The 17,189-nt window shown below is 51.0% G+C and overlaps 21 non-coding genes across 21 annotated transcripts; all 21 read left to right on the forward strand.

Annotated features, from left to right (window-relative positions):
- Positions 1-1,057: 1,057 nt before the first annotated feature.
- On the forward strand, positions 1,058-1,130 carry Trnaa-ugc. The gene has a single exon. It is a non-coding gene; the product is annotated as a tRNA-Ala (tRNA).
- Positions 1,131-1,546: 416 nt separating this feature from the next.
- On the forward strand, positions 1,547-1,619 carry Trnaa-agc. The gene has a single exon. It is a non-coding gene; the product is annotated as a tRNA-Ala (tRNA).
- A 1,013-nt stretch (positions 1,620-2,632) lies between these two features.
- Trnaa-ugc lies at positions 2,633-2,705 on the forward strand. Its single transcript has one exon. It is a non-coding gene; the product is annotated as a tRNA-Ala (tRNA).
- Positions 2,706-3,121: 416 nt separating this feature from the next.
- Positions 3,122-3,194, forward strand: Trnaa-agc. The gene has a single exon. It is a non-coding gene; the product is annotated as a tRNA-Ala (tRNA).
- Positions 3,195-4,207: 1,013 nt separating this feature from the next.
- Trnaa-ugc lies at positions 4,208-4,280 on the forward strand. The gene has a single exon. It is a non-coding gene; the product is annotated as a tRNA-Ala (tRNA).
- A 416-nt stretch (positions 4,281-4,696) lies between these two features.
- Positions 4,697-4,769, forward strand: Trnaa-agc. The gene has a single exon. It is a non-coding gene; the product is annotated as a tRNA-Ala (tRNA).
- A 1,013-nt stretch (positions 4,770-5,782) lies between these two features.
- On the forward strand, positions 5,783-5,855 carry Trnaa-ugc. The gene has a single exon. It is a non-coding gene; the product is annotated as a tRNA-Ala (tRNA).
- A 416-nt stretch (positions 5,856-6,271) lies between these two features.
- Positions 6,272-6,344, forward strand: Trnaa-agc. The gene has a single exon. It is a non-coding gene; the product is annotated as a tRNA-Ala (tRNA).
- Positions 6,345-7,357: 1,013 nt separating this feature from the next.
- Positions 7,358-7,430, forward strand: Trnaa-ugc. The gene has a single exon. It is a non-coding gene; the product is annotated as a tRNA-Ala (tRNA).
- A 416-nt stretch (positions 7,431-7,846) lies between these two features.
- On the forward strand, positions 7,847-7,919 carry Trnaa-agc. The gene has a single exon. It is a non-coding gene; the product is annotated as a tRNA-Ala (tRNA).
- Positions 7,920-8,932: 1,013 nt separating this feature from the next.
- Positions 8,933-9,005, forward strand: Trnaa-ugc. The gene has a single exon. It is a non-coding gene; the product is annotated as a tRNA-Ala (tRNA).
- Positions 9,006-9,421: 416 nt separating this feature from the next.
- Positions 9,422-9,494, forward strand: Trnaa-agc. The gene has a single exon. It is a non-coding gene; the product is annotated as a tRNA-Ala (tRNA).
- A 1,013-nt stretch (positions 9,495-10,507) lies between these two features.
- Trnaa-ugc lies at positions 10,508-10,580 on the forward strand. Its single transcript has one exon. It is a non-coding gene; the product is annotated as a tRNA-Ala (tRNA).
- Positions 10,581-10,996: 416 nt separating this feature from the next.
- Trnaa-agc lies at positions 10,997-11,069 on the forward strand. Its single transcript has one exon. It is a non-coding gene; the product is annotated as a tRNA-Ala (tRNA).
- A 1,013-nt stretch (positions 11,070-12,082) lies between these two features.
- Trnaa-ugc lies at positions 12,083-12,155 on the forward strand. Its single transcript has one exon. It is a non-coding gene; the product is annotated as a tRNA-Ala (tRNA).
- Positions 12,156-12,571: 416 nt separating this feature from the next.
- On the forward strand, positions 12,572-12,644 carry Trnaa-agc. Its single transcript has one exon. It is a non-coding gene; the product is annotated as a tRNA-Ala (tRNA).
- A 1,013-nt stretch (positions 12,645-13,657) lies between these two features.
- Trnaa-ugc lies at positions 13,658-13,730 on the forward strand. The gene has a single exon. It is a non-coding gene; the product is annotated as a tRNA-Ala (tRNA).
- A 416-nt stretch (positions 13,731-14,146) lies between these two features.
- Positions 14,147-14,219, forward strand: Trnaa-agc. Its single transcript has one exon. It is a non-coding gene; the product is annotated as a tRNA-Ala (tRNA).
- Positions 14,220-15,232: 1,013 nt separating this feature from the next.
- Positions 15,233-15,305, forward strand: Trnaa-ugc. The gene has a single exon. It is a non-coding gene; the product is annotated as a tRNA-Ala (tRNA).
- Positions 15,306-15,721: 416 nt separating this feature from the next.
- Trnaa-agc lies at positions 15,722-15,794 on the forward strand. The gene has a single exon. It is a non-coding gene; the product is annotated as a tRNA-Ala (tRNA).
- Positions 15,795-16,807: 1,013 nt separating this feature from the next.
- Trnaa-ugc lies at positions 16,808-16,880 on the forward strand. Its single transcript has one exon. It is a non-coding gene; the product is annotated as a tRNA-Ala (tRNA).
- The last annotated feature ends 309 nt before the right edge of the window (positions 16,881-17,189 follow it).

Genomic DNA, 17,189 nt, shown 5'->3' on the forward strand with positions numbered 1-17,189 from the left:
GCTTAGCATGCGAGAGGTACTGGGATCGATACCCAGCGCCTCCAGAATTTTTAACACACCAACATGCGCACACTGCCATGCAAGTGGAATAATTCACAGCCAGAAAATGTGTCAAGGCAGATACGAGCCAACGATTAGCAGCCACAATTGGCAAGCGTGCTGTAATGCGCACGAAGCACCCTCCTCCCACCACTACACTTAATTTAGAAACAGTACAAGTGTTCCCATAAGATTCTCAAACCTATGTCGCAAAGATCAGCCTTGCGCCGAATTCACAAAAATCCCACTGCACATTCCAATTCTTGACGTGCAGTCGGCTGCTACTGGTGTTGCTAGTTGTGACTGCTGATGACAGATGCCGTAGCAATCAATTCATGGAGTGAGTTGTATGTTTTGCGATACTCTGTCTCTGACAAGCAAGCAGAGGTGACATAGGCGCGAACACAGGAAGCTTGCAGCCCCTCGCTGCCTGCAGACACCGAACAGCCACACTAGGAGGGCGGCCTAAGTCGTCGGCGAAATGTGCTCATTCGCTTGTGTGCGACGTCAAGCTCTAAATAAGGCTGTCACTAGCGTGAGCGTTGCGTGAGCGTCGTGTAAAGTCGGAAAAGTCGTCTGCGTGGGTGAGTGCCATGTTTGGGGAGCGTTTCGTAGTTTGCGCAGTGCAATGGAGACGCGGAAAGTTGTTGTGGCCCAGTCTTTTGCAGTTGGACGACAAGAGTGGTACACAGTAGTAAAGTGCGAGGCAGTGAGTTGGCATGAACAGTCGAGTGCACAATGGGTCTTCAGATGTGCTTGTTACCTCAGGTGCTGTGTGATTGTCGACATGGAGTGAAAACGGAGCAACTTGTGACTGTCCCTTCAATTTAAGACGTTAAAAACGGACGGAATTTGCAGTCGTAATACCAGAGCATCGAAACTACTTGGAACTCTTGCGTATGTGAACGTGTCCGCGCCTTTGTACTCTGGTCCCTTCACCCCTGCAAACCAACCAACCATCGCGTCCGTGCACATAAGAGTAGCAAAGAACGGAGATCAGCGCAGCTTGGTTGTGCTTGGGGGCGTAGCTCAGTTGGTAGAGCGTTCGCTTTGCATGTGAAAGGTCCCGGGTTCAAGCCCCGGCGCCTCCATGTTTTGTGGTCAGTGCGTGGTAAGTGTTGGTCGCGGCGAGCCTAAAGACACGCAAGATGTTGCAAAGCCAGCGTCACAGACTCGTATACCGACGTAAGGAGAGCAAGACGTAAATGTGAGGACCGGCTGTTGTCGAGGTGTCATCGAGTGCAAATCTGCCTTAGGTATAACGGCCTAACCTCAATGAAGTCTAGAGAGTGGACAACACGTTCGTCTACCTCAGAGCGTTGGCCGAACGCTATTTTCGACGTCGTGCGTGCCACTTTGATTTTGGCCAACTACGATTCGATACAGAATGCAGGAAACCTGAAAGACACCCTCACGGACACATTGAGAGTAGTGTTTGTCAGCGGAATAATGGGAGTGCAAGGGTCTGTGTCATTGATATGGCTGTATGTAGCGCAGTTCGTCAGCAGGGGGCGTAGCTCAGATGGTAGAGCGCTCGCTTAGCATGCGAGAGGTACTGGGATCGATACCCAGCGCCTCCAGAATTTTTAACACACCAACATGCGCACACTGCCATGCAAGTGGAATAATTCACAGCCAGAAAATGTGTCAAGGCAGATACGAGCCAACGATTAGCAGCCACAATTGGCAAGCGTGCTGTAATGCGCACGAAGCACCCTCCTCCCACCACTACACTTAATTTAGAAACAGTACAAGTGTTCCCATAAGATTCTCAAACCTATGTCGCAAAGATCAGCCTTGCGCCGAATTCACAAAAATCCCACTGCACATTCCAATTCTTGACGTGCAGTCGGCTGCTACTGGTGTTGCTAGTTGTGACTGCTGATGACAGATGCCGTAGCAATCAATTCATGGAGTGAGTTGTATGTTTTGCGATACTCTGTCTCTGACAAGCAAGCAGAGGTGACATAGGCGCGAACACAGGAAGCTTGCAGCCCCTCGCTGCCTGCAGACACCGAACAGCCACACTAGGAGGGCGGCCTAAGTCGTCGGCGAAATGTGCTCATTCGCTTGTGTGCGACGTCAAGCTCTAAATAAGGCTGTCACTAGCGTGAGCGTTGCGTGAGCGTCGTGTAAAGTCGGAAAAGTCGTCTGCGTGGGTGAGTGCCATGTTTGGGGAGCGTTTCGTAGTTTGCGCAGTGCAATGGAGACGCGGAAAGTTGTTGTGGCCCAGTCTTTTGCAGTTGGACGACAAGAGTGGTACACAGTAGTAAAGTGCGAGGCAGTGAGTTGGCATGAACAGTCGAGTGCACAATGGGTCTTCAGATGTGCTTGTTACCTCAGGTGCTGTGTGATTGTCGACATGGAGTGAAAACGGAGCAACTTGTGACTGTCCCTTCAATTTAAGACGTTAAAAACGGACGGAATTTGCAGTCGTAATACCAGAGCATCGAAACTACTTGGAACTCTTGCGTATGTGAACGTGTCCGCGCCTTTGTACTCTGGTCCCTTCACCCCAGCAAACCAACCAACCATCGCGTCCGTGCACATAAGAGTAGCAAAGAACGGAGATCAGCGCAGCTTGCTTGTGCTTGGGGGCGTAGCTCAGTTGGTAGAGCGTTCGCTTTGCATGTGAAAGGTCCCGGGTTCAAGCCCCGGCGCCTCCATGTTTTGTGGTCAGTGCGTGGTAAGTGTTGGTCGCGGCGAGCCTAAAGACACGCAAGATGTTGCAAAGCCAGCGTCACAGACTCGTATACCGACGTAAGGAGAGCAAGACGTAAATGTGAGGACCGGCTGTTGTCGAGGTGTCATCGAGTGCAAATCTGCCTTAGGTATAACGGCCTAACCTCAATGAAGTCTAGAGAGTGGACAACACGTTCGTCTACCTCAGAGCGTTGGCCGAACGCTATTTTCGACGTCGTGCGTGCCACTTTGATTTTGGCCAACTACGATTCGATACAGAATGCAGGAAACCTGAAAGACACCCTCACGGACACATTGAGAGTAGTGTTTGTCAGCGGAATAATGGGAGTGCAAGGGTCTGTGTCATTGATATGGCTGTATGTAGCGCAGTTCGTCAGCAGGGGGCGTAGCTCAGATGGTAGAGCGCTCGCTTAGCATGCGAGAGGTACTGGGATCGATACCCAGCGCCTCCAGAATTTTTAACACACCAACATGCGCACACTGCCATGCAAGTGGAATAATTCACAGCCAGAAAATGTGTCAAGGCAGATACGAGCCAACGATTAGCAGCCACAATTGGCAAGCGTGCTGTAATGCGCACGAAGCACCCTCCTCCCACCACTACACTTAATTTAGAAACAGTACAAGTGTTCCCATAAGATTCTCAAACCTATGTCGCAAAGATCAGCCTTGCGCCGAATTCACAAAAATCCCACTGCACATTCCAATTCTTGACGTGCAGTCGGCTGCTACTGGTGTTGCTAGTTGTGACTGCTGATGACAGATGCCGTAGCAATCAATTCATGGAGTGAGTTGTATGTTTTGCGATACTCTGTCTCTGACAAGCAAGCAGAGGTGACATAGGCGCGAACACAGGAAGCTTGCAGCCCCTCGCTGCCTGCAGACACCGAACAGCCACACTAGGAGGGCGGCCTAAGTCGTCGGCGAAATGTGCTCATTCGCTTGTGTGCGACGTCAAGCTCTAAATAAGGCTGTCACTAGCGTGAGCGTTGCGTGAGCGTCGTGTAAAGTCGGAAAAGTCGTCTGCGTGGGTGAGTGCCATGTTTGGGGAGCGTTTCGTAGTTTGCGCAGTGCAATGGAGACGCGGAAAGTTGTTGTGGCCCAGTCTTTTGCAGTTGGACGACAAGAGTGGTACACAGTAGTAAAGTGCGAGGCAGTGAGTTGGCATGAACAGTCGAGTGCACAATGGGTCTTCAGATGTGCTTGTTACCTCAGGTGCTGTGTGATTGTCGACATGGAGTGAAAACGGAGCAACTTGTGACTGTCCCTTCAATTTAAGACGTTAAAAACGGACGGAATTTGCAGTCGTAATACCAGAGCATCGAAACTACTTGGAACTCTTGCGTATGTGAACGTGTCCGCGCCTTTGTACTCTGGTCCCTTCACCCCTGCAAACCAACCAACCATCGCGTCCGTGCACATAAGAGTAGCAAAGAACGGAGATCAGCGCAGCTTGGTTGTGCTTGGGGGCGTAGCTCAGTTGGTAGAGCGTTCGCTTTGCATGTGAAAGGTCCCGGGTTCAAGCCCCGGCGCCTCCATGTTTTGTGGTCAGTGCGTGGTAAGTGTTGGTCGCGGCGAGCCTAAAGACACGCAAGATGTTGCAAAGCCAGCGTCACAGACTCGTATACCGACGTAAGGAGAGCAAGACGTAAATGTGAGGACCGGCTGTTGTCGAGGTGTCATCGAGTGCAAATCTGCCTTAGGTATAACGGCCTAACCTCAATGAAGTCTAGAGAGTGGACAACACGTTCGTCTACCTCAGAGCGTTGGCCGAACGCTATTTTCGACGTCGTGCGTGCCACTTTGATTTTGGCCAACTACGATTCGATACAGAATGCAGGAAACCTGAAAGACACCCTCACGGACACATTGAGAGTAGTGTTTGTCAGCGGAATAATGGGAGTGCAAGGGTCTGTGTCATTGATATGGCTGTATGTAGCGCAGTTCGTCAGCAGGGGGCGTAGCTCAGATGGTAGAGCGCTCGCTTAGCATGCGAGAGGTACTGGGATCGATACCCAGCGCCTCCAGAATTTTTAACACACCAACATGCGCACACTGCCATGCAAGTGGAATAATTCACAGCCAGAAAATGTGTCAAGGCAGATACGAGCCAACGATTAGCAGCCACAATTGGCAAGCGTGCTGTAATGCGCACGAAGCACCCTCCTCCCACCACTACACTTAATTTAGAAACAGTACAAGTGTTCCCATAAGATTCTCAAACCTATGTCGCAAAGATCAGCCTTGCGCCGAATTCACAAAAATCCCACTGCACATTCCAATTCTTGACGTGCAGTCGGCTGCTACTGGTGTTGCTAGTTGTGACTGCTGATGACAGATGCCGTAGCAATCAATTCATGGAGTGAGTTGTATGTTTTGCGATACTCTGTCTCTGACAAGCAAGCAGAGGTGACATAGGCGCGAACACAGGAAGCTTGCAGCCCCTCGCTGCCTGCAGACACCGAACAGCCACACTAGGAGGGCGGCCTAAGTCGTCGGCGAAATGTGCTCATTCGCTTGTGTGCGACGTCAAGCTCTAAATAAGGCTGTCACTAGCGTGAGCGTTGCGTGAGCGTCGTGTAAAGTCGGAAAAGTCGTCTGCGTGGGTGAGTGCCATGTTTGGGGAGCGTTTCGTAGTTTGCGCAGTGCAATGGAGACGCGGAAAGTTGTTGTGGCCCAGTCTTTTGCAGTTGGACGACAAGAGTGGTACACAGTAGTAAAGTGCGAGGCAGTGAGTTGGCATGAACAGTCGAGTGCACAATGGGTCTTCAGATGTGCTTGTTACCTCAGGTGCTGTGTGATTGTCGACATGGAGTGAAAACGGAGCAACTTGTGACTGTCCCTTCAATTTAAGACGTTAAAAACGGACGGAATTTGCAGTCGTAATACCAGAGCATCGAAACTACTTGGAACTCTTGCGTATGTGAACGTGTCCGCGCCTTTGTACTCTGGTCCCTTCACCCCTGCAAACCAACCAACCATCGCGTCCGTGCACATAAGAGTAGCAAAGAACGGAGATCAGCGCAGCTTGGTTGTGCTTGGGGGCGTAGCTCAGTTGGTAGAGCGTTCGCTTTGCATGTGAAAGGTCCCGGGTTCAAGCCCCGGCGCCTCCATGTTTTGTGGTCAGTGCGTGGTAAGTGTTGGTCGCGGCGAGCCTAAAGACACGCAAGATGTTGCAAAGCCAGCGTCACAGACTCGTATACCGACGTAAGGAGAGCAAGACGTAAATGTGAGGACCGGCTGTTGTCGAGGTGTCATCGAGTGCAAATCTGCCTTAGGTATAACGGCCTAACCTCAATGAAGTCTAGAGAGTGGACAACACGTTCGTCTACCTCAGAGCGTTGGCCGAACGCTATTTTCGACGTCGTGCGTGCCACTTTGATTTTGGCCAACTACGATTCGATACAGAATGCAGGAAACCTGAAAGACACCCTCACGGACACATTGAGAGTAGTGTTTGTCAGCGGAATAATGGGAGTGCAAGGGTCTGTGTCATTGATATGGCTGTATGTAGCGCAGTTCGTCAGCAGGGGGCGTAGCTCAGATGGTAGAGCGCTCGCTTAGCATGCGAGAGGTACTGGGATCGATACCCAGCGCCTCCAGAATTTTTAACACACCAACATGCGCACACTGCCATGCAAGTGGAATAATTCACAGCCAGAAAATGTGTCAAGGCAGATACGAGCCAACGATTAGCAGCCACAATTGGCAAGCGTGCTGTAATGCGCACGAAGCACCCTCCTCCCACCACTACACTTAATTTAGAAACAGTACAAGTGTTCCCATAAGATTCTCAAACCTATGTCGCAAAGATCAGCCTTGCGCCGAATTCACAAAAATCCCACTGCACATTCCAATTCTTGACGTGCAGTCGGCTGCTACTGGTGTTGCTAGTTGTGACTGCTGATGACAGATGCCGTAGCAATCAATTCATGGAGTGAGTTGTATGTTTTGCGATACTCTGTCTCTGACAAGCAAGCAGAGGTGACATAGGCGCGAACACAGGAAGCTTGCAGCCCCTCGCTGCCTGCAGACACCGAACAGCCACACTAGGAGGGCGGCCTAAGTCGTCGGCGAAATGTGCTCATTCGCTTGTGTGCGACGTCAAGCTCTAAATAAGGCTGTCACTAGCGTGAGCGTTGCGTGAGCGTCGTGTAAAGTCGGAAAAGTCGTCTGCGTGGGTGAGTGCCATGTTTGGGGAGCGTTTCGTAGTTTGCGCAGTGCAATGGAGACGCGGAAAGTTGTTGTGGCCCAGTCTTTTGCAGTTGGACGACAAGAGTGGTACACAGTAGTAAAGTGCGAGGCAGTGAGTTGGCATGAACAGTCGAGTGCACAATGGGTCTTCAGATGTGCTTGTTACCTCAGGTGCTGTGTGATTGTCGACATGGAGTGAAAACGGAGCAACTTGTGACTGTCCCTTCAATTTAAGACGTTAAAAACGGACGGAATTTGCAGTCGTAATACCAGAGCATCGAAACTACTTGGAACTCTTGCGTATGTGAACGTGTCCGCGCCTTTGTACTCTGGTCCCTTCACCCCAGCAAACCAACCAACCATCGCGTCCGTGCACATAAGAGTAGCAAAGAACGGAGATCAGCGCAGCTTGCTTGTGCTTGGGGGCGTAGCTCAGTTGGTAGAGCGTTCGCTTTGCATGTGAAAGGTCCCGGGTTCAAGCCCCGGCGCCTCCATGTTTTGTGGTCAGTGCGTGGTAAGTGTTGGTCGCGGCGAGCCTAAAGACACGCAAGATGTTGCAAAGCCAGCGTCACAGACTCGTATACCGACGTAAGGAGAGCAAGACGTAAATGTGAGGACCGGCTGTTGTCGAGGTGTCATCGAGTGCAAATCTGCCTTAGGTATAACGGCCTAACCTCAATGAAGTCTAGAGAGTGGACAACACGTTCGTCTACCTCAGAGCGTTGGCCGAACGCTATTTTCGACGTCGTGCGTGCCACTTTGATTTTGGCCAACTACGATTCGATACAGAATGCAGGAAACCTGAAAGACACCCTCACGGACACATTGAGAGTAGTGTTTGTCAGCGGAATAATGGGAGTGCAAGGGTCTGTGTCATTGATATGGCTGTATGTAGCGCAGTTCGTCAGCAGGGGGCGTAGCTCAGATGGTAGAGCGCTCGCTTAGCATGCGAGAGGTACTGGGATCGATACCCAGCGCCTCCAGAATTTTTAACACACCAACATGCGCACACTGCCATGCAAGTGGAATAATTCACAGCCAGAAAATGTGTCAAGGCAGATACGAGCCAACGATTAGCAGCCACAATTGGCAAGCGTGCTGTAATGCGCACGAAGCACCCTCCTCCCACCACTACACTTAATTTAGAAACAGTACAAGTGTTCCCATAAGATTCTCAAACCTATGTCGCAAAGATCAGCCTTGCGCCGAATTCACAAAAATCCCACTGCACATTCCAATTCTTGACGTGCAGTCGGCTGCTACTGGTGTTGCTAGTTGTGACTGCTGATGACAGATGCCGTAGCAATCAATTCATGGAGTGAGTTGTATGTTTTGCGATACTCTGTCTCTGACAAGCAAGCAGAGGTGACATAGGCGCGAACACAGGAAGCTTGCAGCCCCTCGCTGCCTGCAGACACCGAACAGCCACACTAGGAGGGCGGCCTAAGTCGTCGGCGAAATGTGCTCATTCGCTTGTGTGCGACGTCAAGCTCTAAATAAGGCTGTCACTAGCGTGAGCGTTGCGTGAGCGTCGTGTAAAGTCGGAAAAGTCGTCTGCGTGGGTGAGTGCCATGTTTGGGGAGCGTTTCGTAGTTTGCGCAGTGCAATGGAGACGCGGAAAGTTGTTGTGGCCCAGTCTTTTGCAGTTGGACGACAAGAGTGGTACACAGTAGTAAAGTGCGAGGCAGTGAGTTGGCATGAACAGTCGAGTGCACAATGGGTCTTCAGATGTGCTTGTTACCTCAGGTGCTGTGTGATTGTCGACATGGAGTGAAAACGGAGCAACTTGTGACTGTACCTTCAATTTAAGACGTTAAAAACGGACGGAATTTGCAGTCGTAATACCAGAGCATCGAAACTACTTGGAACTCTTGCGTATGTGAACGTGTCCGCGCCTTTGTACTCTGGTCCCTTCACCCCAGCAAACCAACCAACCATCGCGTCCGTGCACATAAGAGTAGCAAAGAACGGAGATCAGCGCAGCTTGCTTTGGCTTGGGGGCGTAGCTCAGTTGGTAGAGCGTTCGCTTTGCATGTGAAAGGTCCCGGGTTCAAGCCCCGGCGCCTCCATGTTTTGTGGTCAGTGCGTGGTAAGTGTTGGTCGCGGCGAGCCTAAAGACACGCAAGATGTTGCAAAGCCAGCGTCACAGACTCGTATACCGACGTAAGGAGAGCAAGACGTAAATGTGAGGACCGGCTGTTGTCGAGGTGTCATCGAGTGCAAATCTGCCTTAGGTATAACGGCCTAACCTCAATGAAGTCTAGAGAGTGGACAACACGTTCGTCTACCTCAGAGCGTTGGCCGAACGCTATTTTCGACGTCGTGCGTGCCACTTTGATTTTGGCCAACTACGATTCGATACAGAATGCAGGAAACCTGAAAGACACCCTCACGGACACATTGAGAGTAGTGTTTGTCAGCGGAATAATGGGAGTGCAAGGGTCTGTGTCATTGATATGGCTGTATGTAGCGCAGTTCGTCAGCAGGGGGCGTAGCTCAGATGGTAGAGCGCTCGCTTAGCATGCGAGAGGTACTGGGATCGATACCCAGCGCCTCCAGAATTTTTAACACACCAACATGCGCACACTGCCATGCAAGTGGAATAATTCACAGCCAGAAAATGTGTCAAGGCAGATACGAGCCAACGATTAGCAGCCACAATTGGCAAGCGTGCTGTAATGCGCACGAAGCACCCTCCTCCCACCACTACACTTAATTTAGAAACAGTACAAGTGTTCCCATAAGATTCTCAAACCTATGTCGCAAAGATCAGCCTTGCGCCGAATTCACAAAAATCCCACTGCACATTCCAATTCTTGACGTGCAGTCGGCTGCTACTGGTGTTGCTAGTTGTGACTGCTGATGACAGATGCCGTAGCAATCAATTCATGGAGTGAGTTGTATGTTTTGCGATACTCTGTCTCTGACAAGCAAGCAGAGGTGACATAGGCGCGAACACAGGAAGCTTGCAGCCCCTCGCTGCCTGCAGACACCGAACAGCCACACTAGGAGGGCGGCCTAAGTCGTCGGCGAAATGTGCTCATTCGCTTGTGTGCGACGTCAAGCTCTAAATAAGGCTGTCACTAGCGTGAGCGTTGCGTGAGCGTCGTGTAAAGTCGGAAAAGTCGTCTGCGTGGGTGAGTGCCATGTTTGGGGAGCGTTTCGTAGTTTGCGCAGTGCAATGGAGACGCGGAAAGTTGTTGTGGCCCAGTCTTTTGCAGTTGGACGACAAGAGTGGTACACAGTAGTAAAGTGCGAGGCAGTGAGTTGGCATGAACAGTCGAGTGCACAATGGGTCTTCAGATGTGCTTGTTACCTCAGGTGCTGTGTGATTGTCGACATGGAGTGAAAACGGAGCAACTTGTGACTGTCCCTTCAATTTAAGACGTTAAAAACGGACGGAATTTGCAGTCGTAATACCAGAGCATCGAAACTACTTGGAACTCTTGCGTATGTGAACGTGTCCGCGCCTTTGTACTCTGGTCCCTTCACCCCAGCAAACCAACCAACCATCGCGTCCGTGCACATAAGAGTAGCAAAGAACGGAGATCAGCGCAGCTTGCTTGTGCTTGGGGGCGTAGCTCAGTTGGTAGAGCGTTCGCTTTGCATGTGAAAGGTCCCGGGTTCAAGCCCCGGCGCCTCCATGTTTTGTGGTCAGTGCGTGGTAAGTGTTGGTCGCGGCGAGCCTAAAGACACGCAAGATGTTGCAAAGCCAGCGTCACAGACTCGTATACCGACGTAAGGAGAGCAAGACGTAAATGTGAGGACCGGCTGTTGTCGAGGTGTCATCGAGTGCAAATCTGCCTTAGGTATAACGGCCTAACCTCAATGAAGTCTAGAGAGTGGACAACACGTTCGTCTACCTCAGAGCGTTGGCCGAACGCTATTTTCGACGTCGTGCGTGCCACTTTGATTTTGGCCAACTACGATTCGATACAGAATGCAGGAAACCTGAAAGACACCCTCACGGACACATTGAGAGTAGTGTTTGTCAGCGGAATAATGGGAGTGCAAGGGTCTGTGTCATTGATATGGCTGTATGTAGCGCAGTTCGTCAGCAGGGGGCGTAGCTCAGATGGTAGAGCGCTCGCTTAGCATGCGAGAGGTACTGGGATCGATACCCAGCGCCTCCAGAATTTTTAACACACCAACATGCGCACACTGCCATGCAAGTGGAATAATTCACAGCCAGAAAATGTGTCAAGGCAGATACGAGCCAACGATTAGCAGCCACAATTGGCAAGCGTGCTGTAATGCGCACGAAGCACCCTCCTCCCACCACTACACTTAATTTAGAAACAGTACAAGTGTTCCCATAAGATTCTCAAACCTATGTCGCAAAGATCAGCCTTGCGCCGAATTCACAAAAATCCCACTGCACATTCCAATTCTTGACGTGCAGTCGGCTGCTACTGGTGTTGCTAGTTGTGACTGCTGATGACAGATGCCGTAGCAATCAATTCATGGAGTGAGTTGTATGTTTTGCGATACTCTGTCTCTGACAAGCAAGCAGAGGTGACATAGGCGCGAACACAGGAAGCTTGCAGCCCCTCGCTGCCTGCAGACACCGAACAGCCACACTAGGAGGGCGGCCTAAGTCGTCGGCGAAATGTGCTCATTCGCTTGTGTGCGACGTCAAGCTCTAAATAAGGCTGTCACTAGCGTGAGCGTTGCGTGAGCGTCGTGTAAAGTCGGAAAAGTCGTCTGCGTGGGTGAGTGCCATGTTTGGGGAGCGTTTCGTAGTTTGCGCAGTGCAATGGAGACGCGGAAAGTTGTTGTGGCCCAGTCTTTTGCAGTTGGACGACAAGAGTGGTACACAGTAGTAAAGTGCGAGGCAGTGAGTTGGCATGAACAGTCGAGTGCACAATGGGTCTTCAGATGTGCTTGTTACCTCAGGTGCTGTGTGATTGTCGACATGGAGTGAAAACGGAGCAACTTGTGACTGTACCTTCAATTTAAGACGTTAAAAACGGACGGAATTTGCAGTCGTAATACCAGAGCATCGAAACTACTTGGAACTCTTGCGTATGTGAACGTGTCCGCGCCTTTGTACTCTGGTCCCTTCACCCCAGCAAACCAACCAACCATCGCGTCCGTGCACATAAGAGTAGCAAAGAACGGAGATCAGCGCAGCTTGCTTTGGCTTGGGGGCGTAGCTCAGTTGGTAGAGCGTTCGCTTTGCATGTGAAAGGTCCCGGGTTCAAGCCCCGGCGCCTCCATGTTTTGTGGTCAGTGCGTGGTAAGTGTTGGTCGCGGCGAGCCTAAAGACACGCAAGATGTTGCAAAGCCAGCGTCACAGACTCGTATACCGACGTAAGGAGAGCAAGACGTAAATGTGAGGACCGGCTGTTGTCGAGGTGTCATCGAGTGCAAATCTGCCTTAGGTATAACGGCCTAACCTCAATGAAGTCTAGAGAGTGGACAACACGTTCGTCTACCTCAGAGCGTTGGCCGAACGCTATTTTCGACGTCGTGCGTGCCACTTTGATTTTGGCCAACTACGATTCGATACAGAATGCAGGAAACCTGAAAGACACCCTCACGGACACATTGAGAGTAGTGTTTGTCAGCGGAATAATGGGAGTGCAAGGGTCTGTGTCATTGATATGGCTGTATGTAGCGCAGTTCGTCAGCAGGGGGCGTAGCTCAGATGGTAGAGCGCTCGCTTAGCATGCGAGAGGTACTGGGATCGATACCCAGCGCCTCCAGAATTTTTAACACACCAACATGCGCACACTGCCATGCAAGTGGAATAATTCACAGCCAGAAAATGTGTCAAGGCAGATACGAGCCAACGATTAGCAGCCACAATTGGCAAGCGTGCTGTAATGCGCACGAAGCACCCTCCTCCCACCACTACACTTAATTTAGAAACAGTACAAGTGTTCCCATAAGATTCTCAAACCTATGTCGCAAAGATCAGCCTTGCGCCGAATTCACAAAAATCCCACTGCACATTCCAATTCTTGACGTGCAGTCGGCTGCTACTGGTGTTGCTAGTTGTGACTGCTGATGACAGATGCCGTAGCAATCAATTCATGGAGTGAGTTGTATGTTTTGCGATACTCTGTCTCTGACAAGCAAGCAGAGGTGACATAGGCGCGAACACAGGAAGCTTGCAGCCCCTCGCTGCCTGCAGACACCGAACAGCCACACTAGGAGGGCGGCCTAAGTCGTCGGCGAAATGTGCTCATTCGCTTGTGTGCGACGTCAAGCTCTAAATAAGGCTGTCACTAGCGTGAGCGTTGCGTGAGCGTCGTGTAAAGTCGGAAAAGTCGTCTGCGTGGGTGAGTGCCATGTTTGGGGAGCGTTTCGTAGTTTGCGCAGTGCAATGGAGACGCGGAAAGTTGTTGTGGCCCAGTCTTTTGCAGTTGGACGACAAGAGTGGTACACAGTAGTAAAGTGCGAGGCAGTGAGTTGGCATGAACAGTCGAGTGCACAATGGGTCTTCAGATGTGCTTGTTACCTCAGGTGCTGTGTGATTGTCGACATGGAGTGAAAACGGAGCAACTTGTGACTGTACCTTCAATTTATGACGTTAAAAACGGACGGAATTTGCAGTCGTAATACCAGAGCATCGAAACTACTTGGAACTCTTGCGTATGTGAACGTGTCCGCGCCTTTGTACTCTGGTCCCTTCACCCCAGCAAACCAACCAACCATCGCGTCCGTGCACATAAGAGTAGCAAAGAACGGAGATCAGCGCAGCTTGCTTGTGCTTGGGGGCGTAGCTCAGTTGGTAGAGCGTTCGCTTTGCATGTGAAAGGTCCCGGGTTCAAGCCCCGGCGCCTCCATGTTTTGTGGTCAGTGCGTGGTAAGTGTTGGTCGCGGCGAGCCTAAAGACACGCAAGATGTTGCAAAGCCAGCGTCACAGACTCGTATACCGACGTAAGGAGAGCAAGACGTAAATGTGAGGACCGGCTGTTGTCGAGGTGTCATCGAGTGCAAATCTGCCTTAGGTATAACGGCCTAACCTCAATGAAGTCTAGAGAGTGGACAACACGTTCGTCTACCTCAGAGCGTTGGCCGAACGCTATTTTCGACGTCGTGCGTGCCACTTTGATTTTGGCCAACTACGATTCGATACAGAATGCAGGAAACCTGAAAGACACCCTCACGGACACATTGAGAGTAGTGTTTGTCAGCGGAATAATGGGTGTGCAAGGGTCTGTGTCATTGATATGGCTGTATGTAGCGCAGTTCGTCAGCAGGGGGCGTAGCTCAGATGGTAGAGCGCTCGCTTAGCATGCGAGAGGTACTGGGATCGATACCCAGCGCCTCCAGAATTTTTAACACACCAACATGCGCACACTGCCATGCAAGTGGAATAATTCACAGCCAGAAAATGTGTCAAGGCAGATACGAGCCAACGATTAGCAGCCACAATTGGCAAGCGTGCTGTAATGCGCACGAAGCACCCTCCTCCCACCACTACACTTAATTTAGAAACAGTACAAGTGTTCCCATAAGATTCTCAAACCTATGTCGCAAAGATCAGCCTTGCGCCGAATTCACAAAAATCCCACTGCACATTCCAATTCTTGACGTGCAGTCGGCTGCTACTGGTGTTGCTAGTTGTGACTGCTGATGACAGATGCCGTAGCAATCAATTCATGGAGTGAGTTGTATGTTTTGCGATACTCTGTCTCTGACAAGCAAGCAGAGGTGACATAGGCGCGAACACAGGAAGCTTGCAGCCCCTCGCTGCCTGCAGACACCGAACAGCCACACTAGGAGGGCGGCCTAAGTCGTCGGCGAAATGTGCTCATTCGCTTGTGTGCGACGTCAAGCTCTAAATAAGGCTGTCACTAGCGTGAGCGTTGCGTGAGCGTCGTGTAAAGTCGGAAAAGTCGTCTGCGTGGGTGAGTGCCATGTTTGGGGAGCGTTTCGTAGTTTGCGCAGTGCAATGGAGACGCGGAAAGTTGTTGTGGCCCAGTCTTTTGCAGTTGGACGACAAGAGTGGTACACAGTAGTAAAGTGCGAGGCAGTGAGTTGGCATGAACAGTCGAGTGCACAATGGGTCTTCAGATGTGCTTGTTACCTCAGGTGCTGTGTGATTGTCGACATGGAGTGAAAACGGAGCAACTTGTGACTGTCCCTTCAATTTAAGACGTTAAAAACGGACGGAATTTGCAGTCGTAATACCAGAGCATCGAAACTACTTGGAACTCTTGCGTATGTGAACGTGTCCGCGCCTTTGTACTCTGGTCCCTTCACCCCAGCAAACCAACCAACCATCGCGTCCGTGCACATAAGAGTAGCAAAGAACGGAGATCAGCGCAGCTTGCTTGTGCTTGGGGGCGTAGCTCAGTTGGTAGAGCGTTCGCTTTGCATGTGAAAGGTCCCGGGTTCAAGCCCCGGCGCCTCCATGTTTTGTGGTCAGTGCGTGGTAAGTGTTGGTCGCGGCGAGCCTAAAGACACGCAAGATGTTGCAAAGCCAGCGTCACAGACTCGTATACCGACGTAAGGAGAGCAAGACGTAAATGTGAGGACCGGCTGTTGTCGAGGTGTCATCGAGTGCAAATCTGCCTTAGGTATAACGGCCTAACCTCAATGAAGTCTAGAGAGTGGACAACACGTTCGTCTACCTCAGAGCGTTGGCCGAACGCTATTTTCGACGTCGTGCGTGCCACTTTGATTTTGGCCAACTACGATTCGATACAGAATGCAGGAAACCTGAAAGACACCCTCACGGACACATTGAGAGTAGTGTTTGTCAGCGGAATAATGGGAGTGCAAGGGTCTGTGTCATTGATATGGCTGTATGTAGCGCAGTTCGTCAGCAGGGGGCGTAGCTCAGATGGTAGAGCGCTCGCTTAGCATGCGAGAGGTACTGGGATCGATACCCAGCGCCTCCAGAATTTTTAACACACCAACATGCGCACACTGCCATGCAAGTGGAATAATTCACAGCCAGAAAATGTGTCAAGGCAGATACGAGCCAACGATTAGCAGCCACAATTGGCAAGCGTGCTGTAATGCGCACGAAGCACCCTCCTCCCACCACTACACTTAATTTAGAAACAGTACAAGTGTTCCCATAAGATTCTCAAACCTATGTCGCAAAGATCAGCCTTGCGCCGAATTCACAAAAATCCCACTGCACATTCCAATTCTTGACGTGCAGTCGGCTGCTACTGGTGTTGCTAGTTGTGACTGCTGATGACAGATGCCGTAGCAATCAATTCATGGAGTGAGTTGTATGTTTTGCGATACTCTGTCTCTGACAAGCAAGCAGAGGTGACATAGGCGCGAACACAGGAAGCTTGCAGCCCCTCGCTGCCTGCAGACACCGAACAGCCACACTAGGAGGGCGGCCTAAGTCGTCGGCGAAATGTGCTCATTCGCTTGTGTGCGACGTCAAGCTCTAAATAAGGCTGTCACTAGCGTGAGCGTTGCGTGAGCGTCGTGTAAAGTCGGAAAAGTCGTCTGCGTGGGTGAGTGCCATGTTTGGGGAGCGTTTCGTAGTTTGCGCAGTGCAATGGAGACGCGGAAAGTTGTTGTGGCCCAGTCTTTTGCAGTTGGACGACAAGAGTGGTACACAGTAGTAAAGTGCGAGGCAGTGAGTTGGCATGAACAGTCGAGTGCACAATGGGTCTTCAGATGTGCTTGTTACCTCAGGTGCTGTGTGATTGTCGACATGGAGTGAAAACGGAGCAACTTGTGACTGTCCCTTCAATTTAAGACGTTAAAAACGGACGGAATTTGCAGTCGTAATACCAGAGCATCGAAACTACTTGGAACTCTTGCGTATGTGAACGTGTCCGCGCCTTTGTACTCTGGTCCCTTCACCCCTGCAAACCAACCAACCATCGCGTCCGTGCACATAAGAGTAGCAAAGAACGGAGATCAGCGCAGCTTGGTTGTGCTTGGGGGCGTAGCTCAGTTGGTAGAGCGTTCGCTTTGCATGTGAAAGGTCCTGGGTTCAAGCCCCGGCGCCTCCATGTTTTGTGGTCAGTGCGTGGTAAGTGTTGGTCGCGGCGAGCCTAAAGACACGCAAGATGTTGCAAAGCCAGCGTCACAGACTCGTATACCGACGTAAGGAGAGCAAGACGTAAATGTGAGGACCGGCTGTTGTCGAGGTGTCATCGAGTGCAAATCTGCCTTAGGTATAACGGCCTAACCTCAATGAAGTCTAGAGAGTGGACAACACGTTCGTCTACCTCAGAGCGTTGGCCGAACGCTATTTTCGACGTCGTGCGTGCCACTTTGATTTTGGCCAACTACGATTCGATACAGAATGCAGGAAACCT

This window comes from Schistocerca americana, unplaced genomic scaffold (genome assembly GCF_021461395.2).
Source record: "Schistocerca americana isolate TAMUIC-IGC-003095 unplaced genomic scaffold, iqSchAmer2.1 HiC_scaffold_247, whole genome shotgun sequence".
Classification (NCBI taxonomy): Eukaryota; Metazoa; Arthropoda; class Insecta; order Orthoptera; family Acrididae; genus Schistocerca; species Schistocerca americana.